This window comes from Mustela nivalis (assembly GCF_964662115.1).
Source record: "Mustela nivalis genome assembly, chromosome: 3".
Lineage (NCBI taxonomy): Eukaryota > Metazoa > Chordata > Mammalia > Carnivora > Mustelidae > Mustela > Mustela nivalis.
Genome location: NC_139022.1, coordinates 115,508,285 through 115,520,842, shown reverse-complemented (window position 1 = coordinate 115,520,842; position 12,558 = coordinate 115,508,285).

Here is a 12,558-nt window from a genome sequence, read left to right as displayed (position 1 = left end):
TAGACTTTTAAAAAATAGTTACTGAGGCAATCTTCTAGAATTTTAATGGATCATTTCTTTAAAAGCTTAAATCTTTTATCTGTTTGTAATTTGTTTTGGTGTAATGGGCACATTAAAGATTACTTTTATTTTCATGTAGTTAAATGGTAGTGAATATTTGCTTCGCTTTTAAATTCATTCACATTTTTTTTTCCTAGAAAGAGCCCCTGATTTTTCATATAGAGTTTCACCCTCCCCCCTTTCACTTTCTGCTCGTATGTTTTGGGTAATGCAGAAACAGAACATTAAAAGCCTGCTATTCTTTAATTTACTCTCAGCTAAAAAGCCCTTGGGGCAGATACCATAGACATTTTGGTAGTATCATAGGCAGTTAAAGCATGGGAGCCTGTTAAAACATGAGCAGAGAACCCTTTGCTAGCTACTACATCCTACATAATAGATTAGAAAAAAGTTTAGAGAATATTAACATATCTGTTACCAAAAGCAAAAGTGAAAGTTTTATGTTTGTTTAAATGTCTTCTATCAAAAAGTGGAGTTTCTAGATTTATTTCCTCAGGAGGACATTTCACTCATGGCTCAGGGAAGAACATAAAACGCTGTATTAAGAGGTCTTTGTACAAGGACTCACTGCTCTATTACAGGGGCTGAAGAAGCCTAGGCAACGGCCCACCACTAACTTTTTGGTGCATGACCATGGAAGATCAGAGACCCTCTGCTTGCCAGAGTCATGAACATGCAGAAACCTATACATCTCTTGGTACTTCATAGATCCAAGATGGAGGGAATGGGAAGGGAAACAGAAGCTACTTCAGAAACTGACATTGGAAAGACCCATGCTATGCCTTCTACTGCTCCAGAGAGAGGAAAAATGACTTGGGGCCGCCCTGCAGCCTTTCAGGATTATGTAAGTTTATTTGTGAAGACAGAGCCTAAAAATGCATTCAGAATGCTGGCGAGGGTGTCAGAGAAACCTACCTTTCAGGCTTTCAGCTTCTGCAATGTAAGGGAGATAGAAAAGTTTTCAAAGGTGGCGGTGGGGCCGTGGGGAATGGGTGCTGGGTGTCACCAGACAAATACTGCAGAAGAGGTGTGGAGCTTTCCCATTAGATTGAAATGTTTATTTTAAAAATTTAAAGGATCATTGATTTGCAAGTTTGAGAATAGGGTATGTTTGTTAGAGTATCTGGTGAAGGAAACAATTTGAAATTGTAACATATGTTTATCATAGAGGATTGGTTTCACTTACCATTGCTAAGAATTAACTTCTTATGATAACATGTTGCCTAGCAGAGCTCCTCCCCCAGTGGGTTTCCCACTGCTCTAAGGGTGACTAAGCAGGCTGGGTCACCAGAGGAGCCTTGCAAAGGGCTCTGATCCTTTGTTGATCCCAATATGGCATAAGAACGTAACTATCCTCTTAATATATCATGAAAAAAGCTATTAAGTGCTGCATTTTAGTGAAAGTGTCTTCTCTTGATTTAATGTGAATGTTGTTCCTGAATGTGAAAGCTGTGAAGTGAATTAGTGTACAACAAGTATCAGGAAAGACTCTTTGGGGGCACTTCCTTGTGTGAATACCTCATGGCCATGTAAAGCTGCAAATCTCAGGATTTAATATTAATATTCCAGAGAGTTATGTTAGATAAATAACAGAGGAGGCTGATAAAAATTCCCTGGGTTTTCAGAAAAGTTAAAGGCTTTGATTAATTAATTCTTTATCTTCATCTCCTCCTCCTTTTCTTTTCTTGCAAGAGTGAGATAGTTATAATCTGAGAGATAAGACAGAATCTACTGAGAGCTGTATTTGTGCAACTCTGTGGTTTGGGCAAATGTGTTAAATGAATGAAAGAAATTCATGTTGAGGAGTCTCTGCTCTTAAAATAATTTTCTACTTAAAAAAGATAACTTCCAAGTGGAAAATAAAAATGCTCTACTGATTTACAAAACTTATGTTTAAAATGTAGTTACTATTTTTGAGACATTAGTATGCACAAGGACAACTCTTGGTGCTTGAGATATATCAGTAAACAAAATAGATATCCCTGCCCTCGAAAAGCTTATATTCTAATGGGGAAAAGACAGATAGCAAACTATAAACATAGTGAGTAAGTAGATTATATAGGATATTAGAAAGAATAGAAAAATGCAGAATCTTTTTTTTTTTTTTAAGATTTTATTACCTATTTGACAGAAAGAGCACAAGCAGGAGAAGTGTTGTAGGAGCAGGGAGAGGGAGAAGCAGGCTTTCCACTGAGCAGGGAGCCTGATGTGGGGCTTGATCCTAGGACCCTGGGATCATGACCCAAGCCAAAGGCAGATGCTTAACCGACTGAGCCACCCAGGCGCCCAAAAATGTGGAACATTTTAAAGGGGGTTAGGTATGTTGCAGGGGCAGGGATGAGTTGAGATATTTGATAGGAGAAAGCACTATTGAGTTAGAAATGAAAGAGATGAAACAATAAGCCATACCTGTCCGTGAGAGGGAGCGGCAGGGGACCTAAGGGGGAATGATCCTTGGTGTTTTAAAGTAAAGAAAGGAGATCAGTATGTCTGGAATGGAGTGAGCAAGAGGACAGCAGACTACACAACGAATTCTTGCAACTTATGAAGAACAACCAATTTTGGGGGAAAAAAAAAGAGAAAGCTGGGTGAAGAACTTTAATAGACATTACTCCAAAGAAGATGCAGATTACCAACAGCACATGCAGAGATACCCAATGTCAAAAAATGCAAATCAAAACCACAATGACAAACCGCCTCACATAGCTACTATCAAAAAGTGGGTGGGGCAGGAATAACAGGTGTCAGTAGGATGGGAAGATATTGGAACCCTTATGGATCATTGGTAGGAATGTAAAATGGTGCAGTCACATGGAAAACAATATTGCTGTTCTTAGAAAAAGTAAAAATAGAATTGCCATGTAATGCAGCAATTCCACCTTTGGGTATTTATCCTGAAAAATTGAAAGCAGAGTCTCTAAAAAATATGTGTAAACCTATGCTCATGGTAGTGTTATTTAAAAGAGCTATAAAGGGTGCCTGGGTGGCTCAGTGGGTTAAAGCCTCTGCCTTCGGCTCAGGTCATGATCCCAGGGTTCTGGGATTGAGCCCCACATCGGGCTCTCTGCTCAGCGGGGAGCCTGCTTCCTCCTCTCTCTCTGCCTGCCTTTCTCCCTACTTGTGATCTCTGCCTATCAAATAAATAAATAAAATCTTTAAAAAAAATAAAAAAATAAAAGAGCTATAAAGTAGATTTCATCCAAATTTCTATCCACAGATGAATGGTTATCAGGTATGGATATACATACAGTGCAATACCATTCAGCCTTAAAAAGGAAGGACATCCTGACACATCCCACAATATGGATGAACCTTGAGGATATTATGCTAAGTGAAATACACCAATCCCCAAAAGACAAGTACTGTATGATTCCACCTGTGTATCAAGAATGGTTACTTTCATAGAGAGAAGATAGAATGGTATTTGCCAGAGGCTAAGAGAAAGGGAAATGGGGGAGTTAATATTTAATGGGTACAGAGTCTCTCTTTTGCAAGATGAAGAGTTCTCATGATGGATGGTGGCTAAAATAGCCAGGGTCACCTAAGCAGCTCCATTGATTAAGCCTCAATCAGGTCATGATCTCAGAGTTGTGAGATGGAGCCCTGTGGGGAGCCCCACCAGCACTGGGTGTGGAGCCGGCTAAAGATTCTCTCTCTCTGCCCTTCACCCCCTACCCCCAACTCACACACATGTTCTCCCTTAACTAACTAACTAACTAACTAACTAACTAATTAATAGCCAGGAACTCTTAGTGAGGGAGAGGCACTGTCTCTTCCTCTAGTGAGGCACTGTTCCCCACTGGGTGATTCCCAACAAAATACAAAAACAGTAATACCTCCCACTTTAGAAAACCTTTCTTTGATCCTATATGACTATGGTCTCATTTTTCTGTTGAGGTTGAGAACACAGTTTGGAAAAGTTGTCAATACTCTGTGCCAGATGCCTCCTTCTAGTCTGTCTTCATTTGTCTCCAAATAGACTTTCTATCCACTACTCCACTGTAGAATGGCACTCCTGACATAATTATGTGTAAAATCTACCAGCCTAAAAGCACTCATTGTGTAATACATGCATGTGGAATTGATCTGAGGCAGGAGGGTTTAATTAAATCACATCTTCTTCCCCCTGGCCTGGTTAATCAGTATGGAATAATCTGATAAATTTTCTTACTTTTACTATTTCTATAGTTTACAAGATAAAAAAATAGGAATAACTTAAGAATATCTACTTTTAATTTCATAATGGAAATTGGCTAAAAAGTTTTTTATATAGATTATTATATAGTATTAAAATAATACATACCTTTTCTTTCAGATATTCAGTTATTATAACTGAACAAATGATTATTTGTTTTAACATGAAAATATATAACGTTTTCTCATAAAGTTTCTCATAAAGAAGATTCTTCTCCTCTTGTGTTGAGCGTAAGGTAGTTATTTCATGAACCAGGAAGGGAGTTGATGTCAATCTCAGTATATTATATCAATTTAAATTTTTAATGGTTCCTAGTAATTCTGCATTATGAATCAGAAATGCCCACCATAGGCCAATATTGCTTTGTGTTTCCATTCATTGGAAGCCAAATTCCATACATGATGAAGAGAGACTCTCCTAGTGATGGTGATTCAGTTTCCATTAAGTGATCACTCACCACAGTCCAATTTTTGCCTAGATTTTGTTGTTCACTTGTCTTGGTTTCATGAGAGCATTTCTCCACTGGTCTTTATCAAGCTCCATGCACATGACCACTTAACCATATTTCTAAGCTGGATATCTTCCTTTAGTATATGTCCATTATCTCAGCTACACCCCCTTTCTGTGTTCTGGATGAACATTCACCTTAACAGGGCTACTGCATACAGACATTCATTGTGTGCTCTGCACAAAGACTCCCGCAGAGTGGTCCAGTGGAACTAAAAGTCAAGCATGCTCTGGTCCCAACCCTGACAGTGGCCTGGAATCATTGGAGAAGGGGAAGACTCATTTTGTTGACAGGAGGTGTGCGTTTTCCTCAGTTGTACAAAACAACAAGAGACTATTAGTAATCCAGCTTATGAGACTTGATTTTAGGAAGAGGCTTCCTTTCAGGATAGAAACACAAAGGACAACCACTTGCTTCTTCAGACACTTTTGCAACTGGACCTTGGACATGGGACTTAGGCTCCGATGAGAGGCATGTGCCCTATACTTTGATTCGGAAACTGGGACAGTAGAGATTTCTTGTTGCAACTAGGGGAGGCAGCAACATCCCATTCTGTGGAGTGGTAGTTGCCTCATCAGGATCCAGGGCTGGAGGTGTTCGTGATGAGACCTCCAGCATCTGGGCTCTTCCTGAGGCCTTGCTGGGGCTCCAGTTCCACAGGCTTCTGCCGTTAGGTCTCACAGATTCCCATCTGTTTTGGACCCCCTTAATGGCCTCCCCCCAGGTTTGTTTTATTAGGTTAGTCAGAGTTGACTTTTATTGCTTGAGGACAAGAATCTTGTCCGACACAGCAAGCATTCATATTGCAAACAAAAGAGATCACACCACAGGAAATGGCAAGGGGGCAGGTCAGAAAATACTCCTATCATTGCCACAGTCCCTTTTAGTCATCTTCTCTAACGTTCCTTTTGCATACAGAGATGAGAGTACTCATTATGCAGATTGCACAGATTTATTTATTCAGAACTAGGTGTATTTATTGTGCCAAATATTACAATTTTAAAAAGCAATGTCAGAAGGATACCCATGTCTTCTTTTTTTTTTTAATTTTTAAATTTTTTTTTAAATTTTTATTTATTTATTTGACAGAGAGAAATTACAAGTACACTGAGAGGCAGGCAGAGAGAGAGAGAGAGAGAAGGAAGCAGGCTCCCTGCTGAGCAGAGAGCCCGATGCGGGACTCGATCCCAGGACCCTGAGATTATGACCTGAGCCGAAGGCAGCGGCTTAACCCACTGAGCCGCCCAGGCGCCCCAAAATTTTTAATTTTTTATAAACATATATTTTTATCCCCAGGGGTACAGGTCTGTGAATCGCCAGGGTTACACACTTCACAGCACTCACCATAGCACATACCTTCCCCAATGTCCATAACCTTACCCCCCTTCTCCCAACCCCCTTCCCCCAGCAGCCCTCAGTTTGTTTTGTGAGATTAAGAGTCACTTATGGTTTGTCTCCCTCCCATGTCTTCTAACATTTTCTGATTTTGGTGTGTGAAAGGTGAAGCAGATTTCCTGTTGAACTGCTTCCAAGCGCAAAACCATCCCACATGAAGTCTACTTTTACGAGAATATCCCAGATAGGCATATTGTTGTTTCAAGAGCTTCTGAAAACATAGTATTATACCAGGAAATAGACCAGCAGTGCTTTCAGAAGCAGTCCAGATACATCCAAGAGTCATAAAAGTAATTTCACATTTAAATAAAATGAAATTGATTTTTGGTTCTCAAGGTGTGTCTGAGAAACAGAAACATTCACATAGGAGTTGGTTAAAATGTAGGCCTTGCCCAAAATATTGAATCAGAATCATATGTTTATAAAATATCTAGCTGATTAACATACACATTAAAGTTTGAGAAGCACAGGGTGCCTGGGTGGCTCAGTGGTTAAGCTTCTGCCTTCGGCTCAGGTCATGATCCCAGGGTCCGGAGATTGAATCCCACATCGGGGTCCTTGCTCAGCAGGACCTGCTTCTCCCTCTCCATCTGCCTGCTGCTCTCCCTGCTTGTGTACTCTCTCTGTCTGACAAATAAATAAATAAAATCTTTAAAAACAAAAAGTTTGAGAAGCACTAGAATAGAGAATGTCAGAGGACCTTACATACAGTGAGTCAGTGTTGTTTCCAAGTACATATAAAATATATATACTTATTCCAAGTATATATAAAGTATGAATTTGGTCATCATGAAAAATGTGTTTCTTACTGTGGGTCACTGTACGAAAAAATTGGAGAGAGAAATGTCAGCAAGATGGCCAATATGACCCTCCTCATTATGTGCCCACCATCAACAAAAATTTGGCATCAATCCATGGGAAGAAGTTACTGTGGGAGCTGTAGGGTCCAGCACCGTATCACAAAGGACCAGTGAAGAGTCTTACCCACCTGTGCATCAGGTAATAGGCAGACCTTGTCCCTGAATGTGGACCGTTAGGTGATCCATGAACTTGTATTAGCCCCACACAGCCATGGTCCAGGTGACTGACTTAGACAGTCACCCACAGATGAGAGAGTCCTTGGGAAGTCCAGAAGAGTCCATTGGAGAAGTTCCAGCCTACTGTTATAGAGACATAGAAAAAAATATATATATCTATATACATTTTTCTCAAGTGCGTGTGGATCATATGATAGGTCATAAAGCAAGTCTTGGCAAATTTAAGATTGAAATCATAGCAAATATCTTTTGCTATCACAGTGGTTTGAAACTAGAAATCAGTAACAGGAGGAAAACTAGAAAATTCACGTGTGTGGAAATCAAACAACACACTCCTGAACAACAAATGGATCAAAGAAGAAATCAAAAGGGAAATAAAAAAAAAAAACTTGAAATGCAAAAATGGAAACACATCATACTAAATTTTATGGGAAGCAGCAAAAGCAGTTCTAAAGGGAAATTTATAGTGATAGATGCTTACTTACTTTAAGAAAAAAGAAAAAATTTAATCTAACTTTTCATCTCAAAGAACTGGAAAAAGGAAAAAACTGAGCCCAAAGTTGATGGAAGAAAGGAAATGACAAATATCAGAGCAGAAATAAATAAAATAGAGATCAGAAAACAATAGAAAAGATCAGTGTAGCTAGGAGCTAGCTTTTCAAAAAGATAAAATTGACAAGCTTTTAGTTAGCATATTGTGGGAAAGAAAGAGAGAAGACTTAAATAAAATTAGAAATAAAATATATTACAACTGATACCACAGAAATACAGAGGATTATAAGAGGGTACTATGAACAATTATATGCCAGCAATTGGGATGACCCGGAAAAAATAGATAAATTCCTAAAATGTACATCCTACCTAGATTGAATCATGAAGAAATAACCCCAAACACGCCAATACTCTGAAAGGAGAATGATTTAGTGATCAAAATTTCCCTAAGAAAACCCAGGACTATCTGGTGAGTTCTTCTAAACATTTAAGCAAAACATTTCAAGAATTAATTCTAATCCTTCTCAAATTCTTCCAAAAAAATTGAAGAGAGTGAACACTCTCAAACTCCTTTTACAAGATCGGGATTACCCTGATACCAAAGCTAGATAAGGACAAGAATTCTATGGACCAATATCCCTGATGAATATAAATGCAAACATTCCCAATAAAATATTATGAAACCAAGTTCAGCAGCACATTAAAGGGACCATACACTGTGAGCAAGGGGGATTTATCATTGGGATACAAGGATGTTACAACATATGCAATTAATAAATGTGGTCTCTCGCATTAATAGAATGAAGATGAAAATCATTTGATAATCTCAGTAGATTCAGAAAAGGCATTTGACCATATGCAACATCCTTTCATGATAAAAATTCTCAACAAGTTTAGTGTAGAAGGAATGTATCTCAACCTGAAGACCATATATCACAAGCCCACGCTAAAATCATACTCAAAGGTGAAAGGTTCAAAGTTTTTCCTCCAAGATCAGGAATAAGAAAAATGTGCTTACTCTTACCACTCCTACTAAACAGAACACTGGAAGTTCTAGCTAGAGTAGTTATGCAAGACCAAGAAATAAAAGACATCCAGTCAGAAAGTAATAAAATCATGTAATAAAGTTTGCAGATAAAATAACCTTATATTGAAAGTTCTCAAGACTCCACCAGAAAACTTAGAATTAATTAACAAATTCAGTAAAGTTGCAGGATACAAAATCAACATACAAAAATCAGTTGTGTCTTTATACACTAATGATGAAATAGCTGGAAATGAAATGAAAAAATAATTGCCTTTACAACAACATTAAAAACAATAAAATACTTAAGAAAAAATTTAACCAAAGAGGTGAAAGATCGGTTCACTAAAAACTAAAGCTGTGATGAAGGAAACTGAAGAAGATACAAGTAAATGTATGTTTGTGGATTGGAAGAATTAATATTGTTTAACTGTCCATACCACCCAAACTGTCTAGACTCAGTACAAAATTTCTATGAAATTTTTCAAAGAAATAGAAAAAAATTCTAAAATTTGTATGGAACTATAAAAGACCATGAGTAGTCAAAGTATTTTGAGAAAGAACTGAAGGCATCACACTTACTGATTTTTTTCAATCTATATTATGAAGTCATCAAAATAGTATAGTATTGGCGTAAAAAAGACGCATAAACCAGTGGAACAGAAGAGACCAGAAATAAATCCATGAATATTTGGTTAACTTACATTTGACAAAGGAGCTAAGAAGTACTAAAAGGGGGGAAAGCACAGTCTGTTCAATAAATTGTGTTGGGAAAACTGGATAATCACACACAAGTGAATAAAATTGGACCCCCAAAGCAGACTACTCACAAAAATGAACTCAAAATGGATTAAAGGCTTGAACATAAGATCCAAAACCATAAAACTCCTAAAATAAAACATAGGGAAAAGACTCCTTGACATTGGTCTTGGCAATGATTTTTCTGATATGACACCAAAGTCATAAGCAACAAAAATGAAAATAAGTGGGACTACATCAAACTAAAAATCTGCACAACAAAAGGAACAGTCAACAAAATGAAAAGGCAACCCACAGAATGTGAGAAAATATTTCCAAACTTATATCTCATGAAGAGTTAATGTCCAAAATACATAATGAACTTACATAGCTCCCGAGCAAGCAAAAAACAAAAACAAAAACAAAAAACAAAAAATAAACAAAAAAAAAAAAACCCAACCAAATAATCTCCTTAAGAATGAGGAGAGGACCTGAATAGACTTTTTTCTGAAGAAGACATACAAATGGCCAACAGATGTGAAAAGGTGCTCAACATCACTTAACATCAGGGAAATACAAATACATTTCAAAACCACAATGAGCTACCACTTCACACCTGTCAGAATGGCTTTTATTATAAAGTTAAGACATAACACATGTTGGTGAGGATGTGGATGAGGGGCAGGTACACTATTCATGGGACAGTAAATTGTTTTAGTCATTATGCAAATAGTAAGGAGTTCCCTCAAAAGATTAAAAGTAGAGCTAGTGTATGATTGATCAAACTCACTTCTGGGTATACATCCAGATGAAGTGATATTGGGACTCTGATATCTACACCCCCACATTCATTATAGCTTTAGTCACAGTAACCAAGATATGGAACCAGCTTCAATGTCCTTTGAGAAATGAATGGATAAAGAATATTTGGTATATATATAAAATGGAATATTATTTAGCCATTAAGAAGGAGATCCTGGCAATTGCCACAACATGGATGGACTTAGAGTGTGTTAATGCTAAGGAAGTAAGTCAGAGAAAGACAAATACTGTATGATATCACTTAGATGTGGATTCTAATTAAGGTGAACTCATACAAACAGACAGTAGAATGGTGGTTACCAAGGACTAGGAAGTAAGGAAAGTGGCAATATATGGTCAAAGGAAACAAACTTCCAGTTATAATATGAATAAGTTTTGGGGAACTAATGTACAGCATGGTGAGTATAGGTAACAATACTGTATTATATATTTAAAGGTTGCTGAAAGCAAATCTTAAATGTTCTCACCACAAAAAAGAAATGGTAATTATGTGACATGATGGATGTGTTAAATAACCCTACTGTGGTAATCATTTCACAATGTAAAAGTGTCTCAAATGATCAGGTTATATACCTTAAATTTGGACAGTTATAGGTTTTATAGCTCAATAAAGCTGAAAAGTAATTTTTAGAGATAATAGGCAAAGTTTAAAAAAAAGAAAAGAAAAAAATTGAAAAACACTAAGCCAAGGGAACTACGCAGGTGGAATTTTAATCCCATTGTTCCCATCTCCCTAAGGATACCAAGATCCTTCTTATCTGTGGAGACATCTTACATAAGGGGAGAGAGAAAAGTGCCCCTAACTTCTAATTCATGGTCAAGGGCTGCAGATACAGTTTTCCTGTTTATTGTCCTGTCTCGTCCCTTCTTCCCACCAATATCTTAAAAAGAGAGTAATTTAAAAAAAAAGATTTATTCATTTAAAATTTTTTTTAAAGACTTTATTTATTTCAGAGAGAGAGAGAGAGAGATCACAAGCAGGCAGAGAGGCAGGCAGAAAGAGAGGAGGAAGCAGGTTCCCCGCTGAGCAGAGAGCCCGATTCGGGGCTCGATCCCAGGACTCTGAGATCATGACACAAGCCGAACGAAGGCAGAGGCTTAACCCACTGAGCCACCCAGGGACCCCCATTTTATTTTATTTTTAAAGATTGTATTTATTTATTTTAAGAGAGATAGAGTGGGTGGATGGAGGAAAGAGAGAGAGGGACAAGCAGACTCTTTGCTGAGCCTTGAGCCCAACATGAGGCTAGATCCCATGACCCCAAGACCATGACCTGAGCCAATATTAGGTCTGATACTCAACTGACTGAGCCACCAGGCAACCCTTATTTATTCATTTTAGAGAGAGAGAGAGAGAGAGAGAGAGAGAGACCACATGTGAGTGGGGAGAGGGACTGAGGGAGAGGAAGAGAGAGAATCCCAAGCAGACTCCCTGCTCAGGATGGAGCCTGACACAGGGCTCGATCCCGCAACCCTGAGAACATGACCTGAGCCAAAATCAAGAGCCAGCCACTTAGCCGACTGAACCAACCAGGAACCCCAGGAGAGTAATCTTTTTAAAAAGATAAACGGGGGTCATCCTCCATAAAGAAGTGTAAAGAAAATCTAGGTCAACAGGAAGAGACCAAAGAGAGGGAATCTGAGGGAACTTTCATCAGACCGGAACTCCACCTTGCTGTTTCTCCTCATCCTTTGGCTGAGATTTAGGATTAACGGTACAATCTATTTCCATCTGGCTTGTATTTGTACTGGGGGGAGGGGAATGAAGCTGTATATACCCAAGATCTAGGACTCCTGAGCAAAGGCTCGAAATCAACCCTACAAAGTCCGTTGGGGAAAAAGTAAGTAAACATAGCACACTGGCAAGAGTAGGAGAGCTGCAGTGGGCTATCAGGAGACAAGAAGAGGTAAATGTAGTTTAGAGGCAGGTGAAACAGTAGAGAGAGCATGGTGTTTGAAATCAGACCTGCTTTTGCCATTTACTAGCTAGGTGAGCATGAATAAGTTAACTGATTTTTCTGAGTCTTAATTTTCTGTAGAACAGCAATAATGATACATACTTCCTGTTGTTAGGATTGGATGAAGTAAAAAATGTGTTGTGCTGTATTTATAAATTAATGCTCTGTAATGTGCCCTCTTCTTCTTTTTCTTTTTTTTTTTTTAATGGGAAGGAAGTAAATTCTATGACCTCTATTCTATTGCTGTAACTGAGCAAGCTTTTAAACCATAGATTTAAAGACATGACTGAGAGCACTACAGAGCGGAAGTCAAGAGTATAAAAAGCTAA